Source organism: Octopus bimaculoides, chromosome 5, assembly GCF_046866305.1.
Source record: "Octopus bimaculoides isolate indiv1 chromosome 5, ASM4686630v1, whole genome shotgun sequence".
Lineage (NCBI taxonomy): Eukaryota > Metazoa > Mollusca > Cephalopoda > Octopoda > Octopodidae > Octopus > Octopus bimaculoides.
In genome coordinates, this window is record NC_142932.1 from 22,651,886 (window position 1) to 22,659,385 (window position 7,500).

Here is a 7,500-nt window from a genome sequence, read left to right on the forward strand (position 1 = left end):
GCTCAAATGTTAACACATTGTAAAGTAGCGCGATATGTAGACATGTACATTAAGCCCTTGTTGGCTTGGTTTCATTTTTCCCCCTTTTGTCTTATATCATTCAAAGTAAAATTTCTGTTATCAATTTCCTATTTTATTTTTAGCCTAATTAATTTACTGTCAGGATAAACTGGTTATACAGGAAATAATTCCTAACGAGTTGGTAAAGACTCAATTAGTCAATAATCGATGCGAAATTGATTAGAAGAGGTAAAAACAAATTAGAAGAAATAACTTTTTTTTTTATTTTGGCACCTCACAAAAAATATATTATTGCATTCAAAAGATAACAGAAGAATTGACAAAAGAGATGAGCATTTGTTGTTAGAAGTGGCTCTTGGCCAAATAAAACATGAACTCATTGGTGTGAAGCTTGAGTGAAGAGTTTGCACCACCATGCTCTCAAAAGGAATATCCGACATTCCAACAATTTTTTTCTATTTCTAATTTATGCTCAAATTCTAACACTTCTACAACTTTTTTTCCATCCTTGTTCTTTCACATCTCAAGATCACTTTTTTTTTTCGCTTGTCCAGTTATTGGGTGTGAAGTCACTAACGGTGTGTGAGAGAATTTGCATCGCTAAGAATGAGCTTCTCATCCCTTGGTAGACCATTTGTTTCCATTTTCGCTGCAACAATTGAGTTCCCATCGAATTGTCTCTGCCATAATAGTTTCATTAACCTTGCTGCTATTTTACTACTCATAATTACTAATGCTTATCAATGGGAAATACTGAAGAGAGGTAGCTCTGAAAAGATTTAAGACCGTAGCTTTAACTAAAACATAGTCAACAGCATTGACTGATCCGCGCTGTTAGGCCACAAGGTCGGAAGAAATTCGTTGGTATCAGTGCCAAGCAGTGTTAAGGCATAAGTGAACTTTAAGTTAGTTAAAATATGTTTATGACATATTTCAATTTCTAAATGCGAATTCACTGCAGTTACCGTGGAGAAAGAATTAAATATATAAGGGTGCGTCGGTCTTTTGAAGACACCTCTTGTAAGAGCTCGAACATACTTGTAACTTTCATTACTTTATTTTTCAAGTAGGTAATGTCAGACATCAGGTTAACTCAGCAAATGAAAAGACACGCTGTAATCGTTGACTTAAAAATGCTGCACAGTGATACAGAGAGGGTTCGCTTCGTGAAAGTTGCCCGATCCTTCGGTATCAAAGTTCGAAAAGCGCTGGAAGATGCTGACAAGGATCCAACATCTCAGCAACTTAACACAAAACCCAAGCACAAAGTCCTAAAACCATCAGAACACATAACTTTGTACACAGAAAATCGGTAAACACTCCGGAACGTCCATCACAGACATTGCAAATGACCTCAAATTTTCAGAATGCACCATCAAAACATTCGGTACAAATCATATGAGATACGGAGGGGGTCAATTTATGTCGGATGTGACAAAAGAGAATCGTTCGATCCGAATAAAGCATTTGCTATACAAGTCGAAATATCAACAGGCTTTCTTTCGATGAGAAAAACTTCGATCAGGACCAAAAGGTAAACCGAAAGAACGACAGATGGTTATGCAGAGACCCGAATGAGTTTCCAACGGACATGCATACTAAGTTCCCAGCAATTATGATGGGAGTCGTCAACAACGAGGGAAATGTCATGCTTCATCACTTTTTTCACGGGGTTTAAAAGTCAATGTTGCTGTCTACACAGAGGTGTTGGAGAAAGTTGTGAGGTCCTCGACAGACAAGACTTTGCGCCGTCTCATAAGGCTAGGACAACTGAAAAACGGATGCGTGCCAAACTCTTTGAACAAATTCTCCTATACAAATGACCTCTCAGCTCACCAGATACCCTGCTTTCGCTTACACGAGGATAGTAAAAAGAGCATATTACTCTCTCTCTCTCTCTCTCTCTCTCTCTCTCTCTCTCTCTCCCTCCCCTCTATCTCTCTCCCTCCCCTCTCTCCCCCTCTCTCTCCCTCCTCTCTCTCTCCCTCCTCTCTCTCCCTCCCCTCTCCCTCCCCCTCTCTCTCCCTCCCCTCTCCCTCCCCCTCTCTCTCCCTCCCCTCTCTCTCTCTATAAGACGTAATCTTAGCGTTTAACGACAACATACCAAGAAGATATATACGATCAGTTTTATAGTATTGCTGTATTATTCTTTTGTTGCTTTGCTCCTTATTGTAGTTTGGTCGTGTATGTGTGTATATATACATACGAATATTTATATCCGCATATAGACTTTCCGATAATTTGTTTAGTCTTTGTGTTATTTATATACACTACATTTATATAGGTATATATAGGTATGTGAGCATTTATGTATGTTTGTGTTTGTGCGTATATGTGTACGTATATATATGAATGTATATGTATGTGTATGTATATATATATTCATGCCTAACTCATTTGACCGGTTAATGGTTGTCCAACCGTAGCCAAGCCAAGACATTTTAAAACAATAGATGACCAATTAGATGAGGGGACTGAACAGCAAAAATAACCCCTCCCCACTACCAGCAAAATTCCAACTACTCCATAAGCAGAAAAATAATGGAGTAACTCATTACAGGTTCATAGAAGTTTGGATATTATTGTTAGAATTCTCACGAACTAATTATATAAATTCCTCCATTACAAACATAACTGATACGTTGCGTACCCCATAGGTTTCTGATGTAAATACACACACACACACACACACACACACACACACATACACACACACACACACACACACACACACATATATATATATATATATATATATATATATATATATATATATAAACAAATAGTAAATGAGTATATGCATATATACGTACAGGTATGTGCGTACCGACATCCACCTGTATGTATAGGTGCATATCTAGGTACAGGACATTGCAAACAAAACGTAGACGGGAAAACACACAAGCCACATAGAGAACATTCTACTTCATCAGCTACCTCCGTTTTAACACCGGCGTTTCGAAGAGCTAGGCAGGACGCATCATTAAAAAGGCTCTTCCCATGGACCGCAAATTAAATTTGTATACACAAATTAAATCTTGCCATGGAGGAATGTAGTGGCGGACAAAAAACAAGACAGGAAAACAAACAGAAAAGGCTTTACGGCCATATATATATATATATATATATATATATATATATATATATATATATATATATATATATATATATGGGTTTGGACATTTTATTGGAAATATAGCGATACGAACCGCTGCACCAGTCCTCCATTCCAAACGCAACTAATGCGTATGTACCAGGGAACATGTACGGAAATGTTTATGTATACATATGTGCATGTATGCATGTATATGTGGGTGGGTATATATATATATATATGTGTGTGTGTGTGTGTGTGTGTGTGTGTGTGTGTGTGTGTGTCCTCCTCACGTATAATAACAATAATAATTGACTTATTGGTGTGCATGTATAGACATTTGTGTATGTACATTTAAATGTACATATATGTATTTATGTAATTATGTTTATTTATGTACATCTATATATGTTAAAGAATGCATGTATATGGGAGCTTTTACGGATTTTATATTTTTATATTTGGATATTTTAAATTAACCTTATGAACTTTATAAAATCTCTGAAGACGCCTAGAGTATCATCCATGTACCTCTATTTCATCTATTTCATCTATTAATTACTTCAGCCTACTGGAGTTATATAGATAGAATGAAGCATGTCACCTAGACTGATACAGCTGTAAGTCATTATCCCATTTTCTGACACTAGATGTCCTTTTCTAATTACTAATATGACATAATATGTCGCATATGTTTGTATATTGTTATTATTGTCCTTTTAGTAAACAAATAAACAGGTAAATTGACACAATACAATGTCTGCAAGTTGATGACTACCACCTATTCCTCTCCATTTTCTTATTGCTATATATATATATATATATATATATATATATATATATATATATATATATATATATATGTATACATTTTGTGTCATATATCTTTATATATATATCTTTATATATATCTTTATATATATCTTTAGATATATATCTTTATATATTTCATATTTCATGTTGAGAACAATTTAGGTCTTAATAGACACAAGATGTGATCTATTTCTAGCACATTAAATGTCCACGTTAGTGGTCAACGTTATTTTTAAAAATGTACCTTAATCCCCTGAGATTGCAGATACTATTTCTGAATCTCTTTGATTCTTTAGATGTGCTGGCCTCCTGATAATTAATCGATATTAATTAATATATGATTAATTACCATATTTTATAATAATGTTTTGACTGAGTGGTTGGCGTTAGGAAGGGCATCCAGCTGTAGAAACTCTGCCAAATTAGACTGGAGCCTGGTGTTGCCATCCGGTTTCACCAGTCCTCAGTCAAATCGTCCAACCCATGCTAGCATGGAAAGCGGACGTTAAACGATGATGATGATGATATATATATATATATATATATATATATATATATATATATATATATATATATATATATATGTATATATATATATATATATATATATATATATATATATATATATATATATATATATATATATATATATATATATATATGCATATATATGTACATATGTATATATACATATATATATATATATATATATATATATATATATATATATATATATATATATATATATATATATATATATATATACATATATATATATATCCACTACCCAATGCTATGGTCGGCCCGATGCTATAGTAGAAGACATTTGCCTCAATGCCACACTGTGGGACTGAACACGGAACCATGTGCTTGGTAAGCAACCATCTTACCACACTGATACACACACAGATACACACATATATATACACGCATATACATATATATGTGCGTGTGTGTGTATGTCTATGTACATGAATATATATATATATTATGTATATATACTTATATGTATATATTGTATATATTCATATATGTATGTACATATATATATAGATATATGCATATATGTATATATAAATTTGTGTGTATATATAAATATATACACAAATATACTCATACATATTCGCACATATATATACATATTCACACAAACATATGCACACACAACGCGCACACGCACATACATAAAATCATGTGTGTATGTATATATATATATATATATATATATATCTTGAATATTTTTTGTACAGTTTTCACTCGATTTAATATCATTCTTTCATGTGCATAAAGTAAACATTGAAATCTGTGGAAGCTAGTGATGGTATAACGTTGTATACCTTGATATACAAACAGATAACTTCTATTATAACGAACAACAGTATTATGTGTCCATTCAAAAGCAAACATATTTTGCTGTTCTGTGTACAGAAACACCCTCCCTTGCCAACGTTTATTTACATGCTTTTGTTCAGTTTTCTACCTTCCTCTCTCTTTCCCTCTTTCAGTATTTCCTTCTCTCTCTCTCTCTCTCTCTCTCTCTCTCTATATATATATATATATATATATATATATATATATATAATTCACGTAAACATATATGTGAGCGTGTATATATATATATATGCATATATATATATATATATATATATATATATATATATATATATATATATATATATATATATATATATATATATATATACATATATATATGCATATATATATATATATATATATATATATATATATATATATATATATATATATATATATATATATATATATATATATACACACACAGATGTGTGTGGAAAGTAACTAGGCATTAGAAATTGCTTATAGAATTTTTAGCATCACTGAAGTCAAAGTCATAACGAAAACATTTTTTTAAGCAAACAACTCTAATGATGATTTCTTATTGTCTTATTTCTTATTTTCCAGTTGGTCGGTCGCTTGACTGTTCAGGAGCGAGCTAAGATAGCAGCACGCTATGAAGTGTGGAATTCCGTTGTTTTGGTTCAGAGATGGTGGTGGCGTGCATGGATAGGTAAGCATGCAACACTACGTCCGGAGATAATAAAAAGTTATCATGCAAAGCTGATGACCACGAGTTCTGTGAACGATGCAAGAAGAAGTGGCCACCGATCCCTATCAGCGGAGAATATGGCAACAGTGCAGGAAATGTTTAATCGCAGGCCGCAAAATTCAACACGTCAACCAGATCGTGAAAGTGGACTTACAAGACATGCACGATACGTACGGTGTTGCACAAAGAATTGGACACAAGACCACTACACTTTGAAGGCTAGAATCGACCGGCTAATTCATACATTATAAGTGCAATCTGTGAGTGCAACAGCAAAAATATGCAAGACTTTCCTCAAGTTCCAAATGTGAATTTGTCTGTGTTAACTACATCCCAAAGATGGAGCCTTGTATCTTTGTTGGAAACCGGCTCCCTCCTCGGTGGAAGATTTATAATAATTAAAAACTGGAAGAAACATACATACATACATACATACATACATACACACATTCCTATTATTTTTATTACTATTGTTATTTTATGTGGAGGCACATGGCGTTGTGGTTAGAGCAGCGGACTCGCAGTCGAATCTCAGACCGGGTGATGTGTGTGTTTATAAGCAAAACACCTAAGCTCCACGCGGCTCCGGCAGAAGGTAATGGCGAACTTCTGCTGACTCTTTCACCACAACTTTCTCTCACTCTTTACTCTTGCATCTAGCAGTTCACCTGCGGCGGACCGGCGTCCCGTCCAGTTGGGGAACCTATACGCCAATGAAACTGGGAAAACAGCCCTTATGAGCCAGGTATGGCTCGAGAAGGAACAAACAACAACAGCATTGTTATATTATATTATATGTGTATGCAGAAAATATATAGTGGAGGTAGTGGATCTCCGTTTGCCAATGAGTATTTAGTCGATGAACAACTGAATTACCTGCTCCTGAATTAACATGTGAGTGAGCTTTCTACAAACACGCGTGCCCTTACCATAATTCTTTAACAGAATCAGCCTGATGTATTGAATAATTGACAAGTCCACATGTTTCGAATTAAACATACAATCCGCCCGATAAGTCCCTATACAGTTTCCACGTACCCAGTTTCCCTAAAAAAAATATAGATCGAATCGAGGTTATAAAAAGTTACATTACCCCAGCATACTACACAGTAAGATCGATCCCGGGACTTCGTGGTTGCGAAGCAAGCTTCTTAACCATTCAGCCTTACTGTGCCTACTCATCTGATATAATACAGAAGCAAAAATACAAGCATTTCAATCTGCAGCGGATTTGGAAAACAGTTAACAACGTTAGCAGCTAATCTTCTCCTCCAACGCCGTACTGAGTTACCGCTTGTGTGAACATTAAGTGCGTGTCAGTTACAGCAAGTAGTTATGCAACAAAGCTTTAATGTAATAGAACTAGTTCACTGGTTGATACCTTGGCTGGCGAATATCATTTGAAAATAGTTTCTTATATATCTAACTGGACGTCAGTACATGAATAAAACAGCCAGGTGCAGCTTATAACAATTTGAAATAATAT